The sequence below is a fragment of the Carcharodon carcharias genome, chromosome 11 (assembly GCF_017639515.1).
Source record: "Carcharodon carcharias isolate sCarCar2 chromosome 11, sCarCar2.pri, whole genome shotgun sequence".
Lineage (NCBI taxonomy): Eukaryota > Metazoa > Chordata > Chondrichthyes > Lamniformes > Lamnidae > Carcharodon > Carcharodon carcharias.
The window spans coordinates 155556451-155572095 of record NC_054477.1 but is presented as its reverse complement, the minus strand read 5'-3'; positions in this window follow the sequence as shown (position 1 = coordinate 155572095).

Below are 15645 nucleotides of genomic sequence, written 5' to 3'. Positions count from 1 at the left end.
GAGTGCAGAGAAGATTTACTAGGATGTTGCCGGGTCTTAAGGAGTTGAGTTACAGGGCAAGATTAAACAGGTTAGGACTTTATTCTTTGGAAAGTAGAAGAATGAGGGGAGATATGATAAAAGTTTACAAAATTATGAGGGGTATAGACAGAGTAAACGCGAGTAGGCTCTTTCCACTTAGATTAGGAGAAATAAACATGAGAGGACATGGCTTTAGGGTGAAAGGGGAAAGGTTTAGGGGGAACATTAGGGGGAACTTTTTCACTCAGAGAGTGGTGAGTGTGTGGAACGAGCTACCATCTGACGTGGTAAATGCGGGCTCACTCTTAAGTTTTAAGAATAAATTAGATAGATACATGGATGGGAGAAGTCTGGAGGGTTATGGACTAGGTGCAGGTCAATGGGACTAGCGGAATAATATTTTGGCACAGACTAGAAGGGCCGAATGGCCTGTTTTCTGTGCTGTAGTGTTCTATGGTTCTATGCTGCCCTAACAGTGATGTTAACTTAGCCCAGATCAGGGATCAAATTCAATACCTTCTATATTGTTGTGACATAGAGACAGTAACTATACTTTGAGATGTCTGAGGAGGCTGAAGTGATGATGTTACAAAGGGGTAGGAGACAGGAAGCCATTGGTTAATATTTTAAACTTGCATGGTTCCTTTAAACTATCACATTGTAGGGCTTTGATATTTGACCAGCATAAGACAGTTCAGATATGCTGAAAACAAGTCTCGACAGGCAGACAAGTGGATCATTCAGTGCTAATGACTTGCCCACTAATCATAAATATATTCTAAGCAGCACCAAAACAGGATTTGTAAATAAGCTCAGCCATGTTTAGTCCAGAGTAAGTATCCAAAAGCAGGCACAAAAAGTCAGATTGCAGAAGCCAATTCACCATAAAAACATTACAATGTGAAGAGACCATCCTCACAGTCAATTGTGTCATCAACAAGAAAAAAAATACCAATTAGTGGAAACTGGTATCCAAGAGCTACTGTCCCTTCACAAAATATAGAAATATCCCAAAATATTTATTGGTACCCTCTCATTGATATAATGTACCACAGTTCAGAAGGAAGGAATACACACAACTGTAAACCTGAAGCACAGCACCCCTGTGTTTAATGATGTGAATACTAGGAGAATGCAGGAGTGAAATTCCTCCTACAATAAAGAGTAGCGATTTGCCTGCGTTTCTTCCTGTTTAATGACTGCTAATCAAATCCTAGGAACACAGCTCCAAATCCTACAATTTCTGAGAACGGGATGGCACGGGTCATTAACTCTGGAGAAAAGCAGGCATTCTGCGGTGAAATTTTTTTGTTGGAAGAGGCACCTTGCCCCCATTTAAGCATTGGCAGTAAAATATCATATACTCCAGTCTTTGTGCTGTGCTGAAACGAAGGTTTAGTAATGTTGTGCTGCAGACAATAAAGGCTGCAGCAGCTCCACACAATACATTTGAACACATTCAAAATCAAAACAAGAAGCAGGAAGCTGATCAGGATCAAAAGCGTTGAGCTTAGGATCTGTCATGGGGGTGGGAGGGCAGTGAGTGGTGTTGTGTTAACTCTGAAAGTCAATTTGGCACAAAGCAAGGTTACGTACATTTCCAGTTTACAACAACCACATCTGGAAAGGAAAAAATGTGGTCACTCACTTGAATTTGGATCAGAGTTGCCGTCAGCCTCGGTCCTCTTGTCTGGGGAAGCCTGCTCGTAGAACTCGTCCTGTGGCTGAACCAGAGGGAGAGGGTGTGAGATCAGCGTGCCACCACTTACTGGTTCATGGTCTCCTAAACCACTATCACTGCAGCTTTCCTGGGAGCCGTCGGGCAGGTGAAATGTAACGCGGCGCTGAGACTAGAAAGAAGGGCAAAGAACATGGAAGTTAATGCTCTTCTTTGCTTTCCCTCCGCCCCCAGCCCCCAATTCTGGACAAATTATTGTAGGCTTTACAGCCAGCCAACACCACCACCCCCCCCCCCACCCCTCCACCCCCCACCCCACCACCATCAGGATTACAGAGTCATTTGGTGCCAATTCTATCTACAACAAGCTACCACACCAGGCAGAAAGGATTACCAATAGCACAAATCTAATATCAAAAATTTCACAATATACATTGCTCTTATTAATATAGTTGCATCCAAGGGCTTTCTGTAATGAGGGAACAGTAACATGCACTACTATAACACTTTGAAAATAGTTAAGTGCCCCAAGGTGCTGAAACACACAAAATAAAATGTTCCTAAAAAAAAAGGAAACATGTTCATTCCCAAATAGAGCAGAACTAGGGATGTTATGTAATGATAAAAACATAGTCCTGATAGCTGTTGTAGGCTGCCTATAGATTATATCTATAACTTACATTTATATAGTATATATAATATATATTATATATTAACACAGTAACATGTACCGAGGAGCTTCACGGGAACATTGTCAGATAAAGTTGGGCACTGGAGGAGATATTAGGTCAGGTAACTTTAAAAGCTTTGTCAAAAAGGTATGTTTTAAAGAGCATCATAAAGGGGGAGGGAGAGAAAGACAAAGAGGGAATTCCAGATGGGCTGTGAGCCTTTTTAACTATTGGAATGACGGGAGTGCATGGAAAATCTCTCAATGAATGGTTTTCAGCACAGAAGGAGCCAATTTACTCATAGGCAATTCAATAAACAGAAGCCTGATAAGACAGCAAGGGATTGGAGGCCAGGCTTAAAGACTGCTTCAATCTAAAAATCATTTGTTGATTCTGAAATTGTGTGAGGGGCATAAATGAGTCTCAAACATGGGGCAGAATTTTACTGTCCCATTTTGGCGGGGATGGGGGCCGTAAAATGCGGCGAGACATTCTAAACCCCAGTGGCTTCAGCGGCAATGTAAAATCCCGCTGTCGTAAAATTCTGCCCATGGTGCTAGAGAATTATTTACATCACTGATGAAAATGTATACCACAACAAATGCCAGTGGTGTAATAGGTCATTTAGAGCAATGCACCACGTGGCCAATGATCAGCAATTTACTGAGTTTTCCACCATTGTTATAATGTGTGCAATTTCTCAGGATGGACGGGAGAGAGGAAGCAGTAGCATTCATTTGAACAGCAGTGCATTAACTGTTACAGTATTGCAAAAGTGTGAGTGGTGACAATGCAGAAATTGTGACAGGGAAGAGGATTTTTTTTTTCCCAATAATTAACAGATCAGATATCAACTTATCAATTTATCATCAATGGGCATTTTGAAGTTTCACTGTCCCAGCCAACACACAGTGGGTAACTTGGTGAAGTGTGATTAAAATGGTTGAAAATAGAATTATGACAAAAAAAACATTTTTAATCAGCGATGGCTGACAAGGTACTTTATGGAATCATAGAGTAATAGAATCTTAGAATGGTTACAGCGCTGAACGAGGCTACTTGGCCCATTGGATCTGTGCTAGCTTTCTGCAAGAGCAATTCAGCTATCCCCTGCCTTTTCCCCGCAGTCCTGTATTTTTTTTTTTTTCTTCAGGTGTTTAATTATCTAATTCCCTTTTGAAAGTCAGAGTTGAATCTGCCTCCATCACAGTATCAGACAGTGCGTTCCAGATCCTAACTACTGGCTGCGTAAAAATAGCTTTTCCAAATGTTGCCATTGGCTTTTCTGCCCAGTCACCTTAAATCTGCATCTCTGGTTCTTGACCCTAATTTGTATCTAAATTATATAGAAACCATGAGGGTAATTGGAGTCGCTTACTTCAAATTTGATCAAACCCTACTTCCCCCTCCCCTCCCCTCCCTGCACTATAGAACTACAATTCCTCCCTCTGCACTGTCTAGCAGGCAAGGGCTTACACTTTCACACTTTGAAGCCAGCTGAACAACCTTCTTTCGCAAGTCAGGTATCACTACCATTATAATAAGTTAGCGAACAAGAGAAAATTATCCGAGCGACTCCTAAGTGACCTTGGTTCCCTCCAGGCTGAATCTTTTTTGTATGTTGTCTGGCTCCATGACGGCCTGTGTCACTTTTTCATTCAGCAGAACTGCAACAGGCTGTTTAGCTGCGGTCTTTGTTTCACCCCTACACACTCAAATTCAACAATCGAATCACATATTGAACCTCTACCTGAATGAAAAAAAATACAATTTTGTCTGAGTTTAAAACCATGGGTTCCCAGTGCCTTACAAGCTTAAGGCCACATTGTCAGGGCAATGATGGGTCACTGCTGGCTGACTGAGCTGTTATATTCTCCTTCACTAAGGAATGAGGTACACGTCAGGAACTGGAAAGTTAGCCTGCCTCAAATGCTGCATGTTACAAATATCTTTGCAAGTAGAATGTCAGGGTTGAACTCCGCATTTTTCTTGCAGTCCCATGTTTTAACCTAATCATACCTTCAACACGATCTTTGTATAGTTCAGGAAAAGTGATGGTCCTTTTAATAGGCTAGCAGAGATGGATATATTGCTTGGACTGGGAATTTCTCAGGGGGTCCAAGGTTAGGATTGGTAAAGCCTGCCTGGTGCAATGCCAAATCCAATTTATCCCACACAGTTCCAGCACTGTTTCAATTTAATTTTCAGCTTTGTAAAGTGAAGGTGGTAGCTCCAATAACGGGACTGATTGATTGGGTGCAAGACACTAAGACAGTAATGAATGCTACAATGCATCTCATTGTTTCACATGCTGGAAAGTAGCTCTAACCTTTAGTTTTAAAGACTGAAAACACAAACGACTGTTTCTCTATCCATCTTCAATTTTATCCTTTTTCAAAGGAAGAGATTCAGAAAACAAAACTCCATTCTTTAAGCCTCCAGACTCTAACCGTTCTGAACACCCCAGAAAAGAATGTGCAGTAGGCTCTGATAAAAGCAGCATCCTTTGCTGAATAGTGGTTTGCCTCTTTTTTTTAAAGCAGCCAATGTAACCCGAATGGAATTCTTTCAGGCAGCACAGCACTGATAAGCAATTGATTTACCCTGACAGACTGGAAATGCCTGACTCTAAAACCCGACGCTGTACTCTCACACTCTTGAGGAGGGGCGGGGGGGGGTGGTGGGGATATAAAATGTAAGCTTTATGTCCTTTATCGTGAATGAACAGAGAACTGTTTAACCTCTTGAGTACCGGATGTGTGTGTTTCCTGCCTGATAGCAGATATTAAAAGGGCAAATTTCCAGCAGGGTTTTCCCCTACGTCTCCCCGTGGCCATAACTCCAGTGGAAAGAACCACGGAATTCCAGAAAACAAAAGGTACGATTGACTATTGGAAAAACGTCCTCAGAAATTTGCCCAGTAGCTGTTTCTAAATTTTGTTCCTTCTGTGCGTTGCTGCTGGATCTGTCTTGGCGATATCAGGATCTTGCTGTTATGCACCCATTAACCGTTCCCTGGTCAAATAGTTTATTTGCCCTCATCAATCATCACACATGACGGATGACCACTTGGATAAATTACTGGAGACCAGTGAAACTGTACTTCAGCACAATTCAATTGCTTCGGGGGACAGAAAAGAATAACCTTAATTTCTATAGAGCCTTTCATGGCCAAAGGACCTCCCAGAATGCTTCATAGCCGATGAAGCACTTTTAAAGTGTAGCTACTGCTGTAAGGTGGGGAAACACGGCAGCCAATTTGCATTCAGCAGTTCTGACAAAAGTGTATCAACCTTAAATGTAAACTCTTTTTCTCTCTCTCCAGATGCTGCCTGACCTGCTGTGTGTTTGCCACCATGTTTCCACAAAGGTGAAGGTTGTTAAAACTATGAGTGGAATTTTACAGTCCCTCCCGCCGGTGGGATTTTCTGGTCCTGCTGAAGTCAATGGACTTTTGAACGGCTGGCTGCACTTTACAGCCCCACCCCCGACACAGTGGGGTTGTAAAATTCCACCCTATGTGCCAATGATACAGATTTGCTTGCTAAGTTCAGGCTTTGAACAGGGTTGAAGTGGCCGGACAAGCCACTCAGTTCACGGGCAATTAGGGATGGGCAACAAATGCTGGCCTTGCCAACGACGCCCACATCCCATGAAATAATTTTTTTTTAAATGCTGTGAATCGACCGATGCAACAACGCCTCTTTTGCATTATTTTCCAGCCTAAATCCAATAGACTCCTGAGACGATACTGTTTAACATTTAAATCATTTTGCTCTGAATGATGTTGCTTGGCAAAGTAGCAGGCATCACAAGCTGCCTAGCGAGTAGAAGGCAGTTGACTTTCCTCTCTGCTCCGTGTGCTAATGGAATTGCACATGCTGAGTATTAGTTTGGCAATGGAGACCTTCAGGAAACAAACCTGCCAGCACTTTTATTTTCCTTGACAGCAGGGGGATAATATAAGATTCCATGCCTCCACTCAGGATGAGTTAAAAAATACCGTTAGATTTAGCAGTGGCACATGACAGCCTACTCTCCATTACGTCTAGACCCAATCTCACTTTCTCATTCATGTCACCTTCAAATTACTCTGTGCACATGAATGTTTAATGTGACTGTATGCAGTTCCTTAACACATTCGTTTTAAAAGGGTTAATGCTTCCATTGAAGGAGTGGGCAAACATTGCTTTACCTGTTCATGTGTTAATCTTCACACTGAGTGATTTCTAAGCTTGTGAACTATATTACATTATCCCCTAATGCTCCTCCCTGCTGAACGTGCAATGACTACATTATTAACCCTTAATGAGTATATTATCATACATCTACTGCAAGAACTGATCTTCTTGTCTCCACCCCCAGGGGCATTCAGAACTGTCAATACTTAAAAGAAAATGAAGTGAAGATGAAACTGCCAGCATTAGCTTTACAATAGACAGATTATATATAGAAAAATGGATTTCCAGCCAATAATCTCATCATTGGTTTTTTGATCTTTCTAAACTGCTGTGGCTTTGTGCTTGATCACCTGGGCCTACCAATAAGATTACAGGGTTAAGTTGCCGTGGTAGATGTTCTGATTAACTAGTGACTTTAATGGACCATCAATGGATATTCAATTGAACCTCCAAGACCCTCTGCTTGGTTTTGCCAAAGCCCAGCACTATCCCTCAGTGTTACCAAACCCCAGGGCCATTTCCCTTCTAGTATCAAAATCCAATGAATGCACCTTGCTGAAACAAATATTGAAACTATATAAGTTACTCATTTACAGAATAATGGACAGAGTTGGGAATTTGCTCCCATGGCGCTGGTAAAACAGGAGATACCAGGTCAGAAAATTATTCCCTTATAAGCCTTCAGTTTATCTAGCCTAACACCATTATTACTCTAAAATATTAATCTGAAGATTTTGCAATAGTTCTCCTGATTCCCCCTTGCATCTTCTGCCGGAGACTGGTGTGCACACAAAAACACATCAAAAAAGGTTGTTTATGCTATATTTCTGGGGTAGCTGAACACCTTCTATTGGAGTTATGCCAGTATCTCTACAGAATTTCAGGAAAAATAAATTCTCCAAATCACTAGGAGGAAGGCATGAACAATATTTCTAAAGTCTTATATGCAAGATGAGGTCTTGTGGTACAGTGGGTAGCAGTGCCCTGCCTCTTGAGCTGAATCTCCGTATTCAACACTTCAAGATTTGATGGCCAAGGAAAGTGCGTTCATAATGCTGCCAAACAGGTTTAGCATTGTCTTACAAATCCTTCCAACACATGCCAATGGCAGGTGGTAAGAGTGGAAAGGATTGCTGGTCAGCCATATGATGGAAAGAAATTGGAACCTCCACCATCAGTTTCCATAGCTCCAGGCTACAACATGCATGTAAAAGTCTATGTTTCCACAGCAACTGAGACTCCCTGGGGGGCCAACTGGCTCACTTGGCTGGATGACCAGTGTGCCTCAGTTTGGTGCTAAGAGCACAGATTTTGATCCCTGTTCTGGCTGGGGTGGATTCAGCACCTGCCTCCTTGCCCGACCTGTGGTGGAGGTCGTGTGTCAGACTGCCTTCGAGGAGAGCTGAAGAAGAATATGTGGTGTACTCTGTTTATAGTGGCCTCCTGTCAGTTTCCTGTTAAACATTGCTGGTGACATTCCTACTATTGTCAAACCCATGCACTCTGATTCATTATAAGCATTGCTGTGAGAGAGCTGATCACATAGGATATACAGCAAAGGAAAAGGGTATTTAGCCCAACCAGCCCATGCCAGTATTAATTCTCTACTCAAGGCTCCTCCTATCTTTTCTCATGTAAATTTACCATCGTAACCCTCCATTCCCTTCTACCTCAAATGCTTCCCCTTAAATTTATCAATATTCTTAATTTCAAATGCTCCCTGTGGTAACAAGTTCCACATTCTCACCACTCTTTGGGTAAAGAAATTTCTTCTGAATTCCCTATTGGGTTTCTTGGTGACTATCTTATATTGACAACTTCTAGTTACGCCCTTCCCCACAAGAGGAAACATTCTCTCCGTATCCACTCTGTCAAAACCTTTCATAATTTAAAAGACTTCTAATAAGGTCACCCCTCAGGCTTTTCTTCATGAGTCAATCCCTTCATGTCAATCCCTTCCTGATACCCACACATTTCTGGTACCACCCTGTGAATCTCCCCTGCACCCTCAACTGCCTCAAAATCTTTTTTTATAATGTAGTGACCAGAACTGCACACAATACCCTTAAGCGTGGCCTAACCAAGGTTCGATACTGGTTTAACATAACTTTCCTACTTTTCAATTCGATCCCTCCAGAAATAAATCCCTCCGAGATCTCTGCCTTTCACTACCCCACTCAGACTTGCAGCTTCCAAAATGTAATACCCCTCATCTCTGTTGAACTTAAATCGCTGATTATTTGCCCATTTTGCAAGTTTATTGAAGTTCTGCTGTAATTTGTTGTAGCCCTTTTCAGTATTTACTGCTACCCCATTTTGGGGTAATTTGGTAGTACATATCATTTGGAAAGAGCTTGAAACATTACTGCTTGTGCATTACGGAACGTATGTATAGTGTAAACCCACTATCCTTATCTTGTATGTGGCCATCAATCACATTTTAATATGGCGTGGTTCCTGAAGATGTTTGATTTATCTGCAACCAGGCAATAGCATGGAAAATCCGTGATGGAAATGACCAGCTAACATTATATCACACTTGTCGTGGTGACAGCCCTATTCAGTTCTCAGGCACTGACAGACTTCAACCCAATCAATATTTTTTATACAAGCCAAACATTTGCTTGATAAAGCCCCTGCCTCCAATCCACAGATACTAAGTGCTAACTGGTAGCTATTCACATTCAGATCACATCCATTGATGGTGGTGAAACCTTGTAATCAGCATTGTCATTGAACATCCAGGCTGTCAGATCCCAGGAATCTAGCCTACTGCTCTGTACAGTAACTGCAAAATCAGCATCACCCTCAACACAGCAACTTGTAAAACATGCCAAGTAGCCTCAACCTGATTAGCAGATTGAATAGATCTCTTTTCCTCTGCTCCCTAATGACAGCAAAAGACAGCATGACTATAGCACATGGCCCACCTTATTCCCCTGTTGAGTCTTTCCCATTAGTAAACCCAGGAATATAGGCTCTTATTGCATCTACATCCAGCCAACATTGTGAAGCAGAGGGACCTATTTTCTTTCCACAACTCCTTCTGTGAGTAATATGCTATTGATTGGCCTCAATAATACATACATGGCAGAGAAAATCCTCCCTGAAAACAGCAATAAATCACTTCATTAATAAGTTAACTTACAACTCTCTCCCACAAACAAAATCCCCCCAACAACAGACCTCCTTTTTCACAAAAGCATTAACCTCTCCATATTCTTATTCGAAATGTTACGGTATATCATCTAATGTTCCACCATCCCTAATGAGATAATCTTCCACACTCCTTCAAGATTGCCCTGAACATCTGATAGTTCTTTGTAAAATCAATTTTTCCACATTCGCATTAGCCTTGAGTGCATTCTTTTACTGGACTCTTGATTGCAGAAGACCTCATTTCTACGAAGCATTAATAGACTGTTTCACTATTTTAATCTCACATGGTTAGTCAGGAATCTAAGGCAAACAATCACAAGATAGGTTTGGATGAAGAAGGCCTTTTGACTATTCATTTTTCCACAACGTGGACCCATATCTCCAGCTTCAGGGCTATATTTCCATGATTATATCAGACTTTTTCTTCTGCAGCTACATGAATAATAAAATGCTCAATCAAAAAAGTCACTTCAGTGCGATCGCAAATGCAGAGACAAGGAAACCCATAAAATTATTGCTTTGAATTTAAAATGACAATGTTAGGGAGAGAGGAAGGGGTTAACAATCTATAATCCTGAGTTTGTTGGAGTGAGGTATTTTGCAATGACTTTTTTTTCACTGCACCCCTCAGCTCAAAATGTCTTTTCCAACTGCAAGTTACTGGAAATGGAGAGGGTAATCAGACATCTGGGATCTATTTGAACAATGGGGCCAACAGACCATACATTTAACCAATGAAAGATCTACTTCATTATGGAAACTCATTGAAAGGCATGAAATTCCTGTGTTTATGCAACAGTTACAAATTAAATTCACCACAGAGTAGTGTTACCAATTTCAATCTAAGTACCCTGGCAATGTGATAATTGTTAATCACTGCCAGATAACCACTCCAGCATTGAAAATTAACTATTACCAGTTCAAAGTCTTATTTCTTTGGGTTTTAATTGTTGGAGATTTTATAAGTGTAAAATGCTAAAATGCTACATTTATTTTTACATCTTTTAAGTTGTATCAATTGAGGTTAAGTACATACAGGTGGAGGGCATTGATTGGATGATTACGTGAACACATATAAATAGACCCTTACTGACCCAGGAAGAGAGCGCAGTTGGACAATATATACCTCAAATGTGGTAGTCAGTTAGCTGGTTTGGGATGCAACATAATGCCAACAGTATAGGTTCAATTCCATTACCAGCTAATCATGGAGGCTTTGCCTGAGGTGTGGTGACCTCAGGTTAAACTTGCCACCAGTCATCTCCCTCCAATGAGATAGCAGCCCATGGTTCTCTGGGACTACGGTGACTTTCATTGGTAATGTTTTTCTCTGTGAATAAATCTATTCCAGTAAAGACTGGCTCTAGTTATTACCTTCACCAACTAACTATCCAGTATACATCACTCCTTTCTGCCTCTCTATCACAATGCAATTCTTCTATCTCTTTATTTCTCTTTCTGTACTTGATTTGACATTGAACTTATCCATTTGGATTGACGTTTCCTCCTTCTCAGTCCTGGCACTGTTAGTTGCAAAATCCTTCAATCTGATTGGTTAAGGAGACACATAAATCTTTGCCCTGTTCACTCAGATCCCAACCACCTCGTTGCTCCTCACTGCAACAATATCGGCTCAATCTTTTAGCAACAATTTTAAAAACCTAATCATGTAAAGGCAAGCTTATCTAATAGCTGATACCACAACAAACCCAGTCTCTATTCCCACTGTGTTGCTATTTCTCTTGATGATACTCTTGATATGCTGTGTTCTGTGGGATCTGGCAGGTCTCTGGTGTTTAACCTAAATGGCTATTCTTCACATGTGAGCCATAACGGTGTCAGCAGACCATTGGCTGTGGAAGAATTCAAATCGAAGGACGATCCTCTTCTCACTCAAAATCCATAGGCATGTGCTTCTTAGCAGGGGCTACTGAATAGGGATCAGAAGCAGGAACATGGAATTATCTTTTCCACATCCTCACCAGCCTGGGGCCCAATTAAGAATGCTAGTAGTTACCCCCCTCCCATCCCCAGGTGAGATCAGCTAACCGAGGACTCAACAGGAATTGTGCTTAAAACCAGCCACCTCAATGCTTTAGCACCAGACCATCGTGTGCATTCATCTGCTAAACCATCAAGGGAGCTTCACTGATACCCTGTTTACCAAATGTGCTGAAAGAGCATTCAGTTTCAAAAAATTTTTATTTTCTGTTGTAGGTATTGAGCTAAATATAAACATTGCTTTCTTATTGCTGTGAGTCAGTGAACCCTTAAGCTGGAGGAATTAATTTAAGAACTCAGATCTTCTCTGTGATGCTAGGTTTTTTCGATTGGAATGGCCACACCTGCTGAGGGCATGGCATCAATAGTCACTTTATTGCAAGCTTGCATTGCCAAATCCTACATTCATGTTGGCGAGCATCTATTTCATCGCTAAAACAATGTTTATTGTGGCAAACAATCTAAATCACTAGAAAGGAAAACACAGTAATTCAGCTCCTGTTAGCTACTATAAACACAGCACATTAAGAACAGATTAAATAAACCTCACATTGCTCGCTGAGTTTTATTTTGTGATGATTTAGCTCCTGCTAGTGTAGATGCTGGCGGGCGCCACAGCTGAATTCACAGCTGCCAAGTGACATGGCTGATGCCTTCCTCCCACTGCCTGGCATCTCTTTATGCACTTTAAAAATGGCTTTAAAATAAGTGGAGGAAGGATAAAAAGAAAATATGGCCACAAGCCAAAATGCACTGTGTATGCACAACATGCATAACATTTTATTATATTCAGTTTGTTCAAAACCCATCTAGTTCACCAATCTTCTTCAGGGAAGCAAACCTGCTGTCCTTCCTGGCTGGGCCTACATGTGACTCCAAATTCACAGCAAGGTGGTTGACTTTTAACTGCCCCCTGCAATAGCCTAGCAAGCCATTCAATTCAAGGGAAATTAGGGATAAGCAACAAATGCTGGCCTTGCCTGCGATGCCCATATCCCATGAAAGAATTTAAAACAAAAGTGAATCCAGTTATTCAGTGCAAACCATTCTTGAGAGCTTCCCAATTACATAAGGCGACAGAGCGACATGATAATTGTAATGCCACTGGCCACATCATTGGAGCCAATTGTACCACAATTCTTGAGAAGGATCATGTATATTCCTCAGAATTATATTTGAAAATCAGTCAATGTATTAAAGAACTCCAGCTTCAGATTGCGTTCCCTGAGGCGTTTGTTGCAAACATTCTGCCTACACCACACAATCCACTCACTGCCACTTAATAATTATCTTTCTAATATGAAGGGTTTTTTTTTTCAAAATAAGAAAAATACTTATTATAGTAAGTACATTTTCATTCGATTTGGGTGACATTTTGGAAGATTTATTTTTTACACAGTAATCATTTCTTCTGATAGTTGTGAGTATAATTCTGAACATTTGCAAGCCATAAAAAAACATTGCACTCAAAATGCTTTCTCAATTCACCATTTCTAAGCAGCAGTAATATATCAAGCCCTGAAGCCCATTGGCTATACAACGTAATGATGGCTCTCTACAATCACACTGGGTACGTGAATCCAGAGCGAATGAAAGGTTTTTCAGTTTAACGAGTTACATAGCATAGAAAATGAAGACTATTGGAAATATTTGGTATAATTTTGACATAAGAACGGGAGTAGGTCATTCAAACCCCTCGAGCCTGCTCCACCGTTCATTTAGATAGGAATGATCTGAATCTTAACTCCATCTATCTTTTGTCCTTGTGGCCTTTAAAACCCTTGCCCTGCTATAACCAGTTCTCAGTTTTGAAAAGCATGCTGATTTCATCCAGTAAAATGTAGTCGGTGGAGTAAATAAAAGCAAAATACTGCGGATGCTGGAAACCTGAAATAAAAACAGAAAATGCTGGAAAAGCTCAGAAGGTCTGGAAGCATCTTTGGAGCAAGAAACAGAGTTAACATTTCCAGTCCAGTGTTTGTGATGTTGATTCGCCAGCCAGCGTGAAGACACAGTCGGGGGCCGATTGTGGTCAGCAGCTCCCAGCCACCCCCCCCCCGGGCCCATCAATTGTGGCCGCCCATCAACCCGAAAATTCTGCCCTATGTGTGTAAAATCAATCCCAGTGACCCACAGCAGCATAGTCTCCAGGAGCGACTGGATGGGGCAGGGGGGCTGGGGGTCCAATCACTCAATCACCCAACCACACAATCACCCAATCATCTCTATTGTGGTCTGGATTCATGGGGCAGGATCTTCCGGTCAGCGAGCGGGGGCGGGGCCCACTCGCCGACACGTAAAATGAGGCGGGATGAAGTCAGGTGGAACTCCCGACGTCACCCTGCGTCATTTCCATTTTCAGGGTGCCTGTCCACCAAGCTGTCAACAGCCTATTGAGGCCATTGAAAAACTAATTAAAGTCATTAATGGGCCTGCCCGTCCAACCTTAGGGTTGGCGAGTAGGCCGGGAGCCCTGGCGGGCTTCGGAAAAAGCCCGAAACCTCATCCACGGGCGGGACGAGGTTTCATGAGGGTATTTACATTTTTATTAAAGGTTTCAAAAAAGGTTATGGACATGTTCCAACTCACGCGACAGTGTCACTTGAGGGGACATGTCCGGGAAATTTTTTTATCATTCGTATTACAAATTTTAATTCTGAGCTGATCTCCCTGAGGCGGCACTTAGCCTCAGGGAGATGAGTGTGCCCTGTTGTGCACATGCACAAATGAGGACACTCCCAGCTGAGGGAATTCCCACCCCCCCACCCCCCCTGCCCCCAACATTCACAGGGAGCGCTCAGCATTTCCGAGCGGACATCACACTGGGTGGGCCTTCATTGGCCGACCCACATAAAATGGCGGCATGCCCCCAATTGGGGGCGCCGATCAGAGGCACGCCCACCCGCTCCCGCTCCTGTATTTCCACCTCCCCCCCCCACAACGGGGGGACAATTTTTCCCATGGTGTTGCTGTTTACAGTAATCCTCCCTGTGGTGAAGTTTGCCGCTTTGTTTTCATGCCTGTTTTTCCCCCTTCCATCTCCTGAAGGGAATGGCTTTTTTTGTGGAGTTCTGTGGATACCAGTAGCTTTGGCATCACAAACTGGACAGTACATGTATCTCATCGGTACTCAGCTGTGGGGGCATTTTTTTTTACATTAAAGGCGCTACATAAATGCAAGATGCTTGTTGTTAATGCTCCTCCAATGTTAATATTGTTACAGTAATCCTTCACTGAGAGATGAATCGTTGCTGGCACTTATCAATATTGTAAGCAGGGGTATTCAAACAACAACTTGCAATTATACAGTAGCTTAAACATTAATTGTAAAACATCCCAGAGGCCAACCAAAAATTGTCATAGAGCCACATAAAGGAGACATCTTTAAAGCTCTTTCACAGGATGTGGGAGTTGCTGGCTAGGCCAGCATTTATTGCCCATCCCTAATTACCCCTGAGAAGGTGCACATACAGCTAGGACATGCAGCTCAAAGCTTCACAAAGAGCTAGGCTTTATGGAGCATCTTAAAGGAGGAGAGAGAGGTGGAGATGCAGAAAGGTGTAGGGAGGGAATTCCAGATCCTAGGACAAAGGCAGCCGAAGGCACACATATCATTCATGGAGGGATGAAAATTGGGAACCGGAGGAATGCAATGTTTTGCATTCCAGAGGGCACCCTGGAATGTGAGAAATTTGAAGTCTCTGGCTGCAACTGTGTTGCTTCACAGACTAGGTAAAAGTATCCTAGTTTCTGTGCATCATGTTAGGCTCAATCACTGGCAAGGAAGACGTTTTTCCTCCTCTTTAGTTTCTCTCCTCCTGCAGTACTGCCTGCGAGTTGGTTAAAGAGAAATATAGCAACTTGCACAATCATAGGACGCCCCAAAGCAACTGAAGGATCATACGAGCCTAACCCGATCCCATGCTTTCCCAGT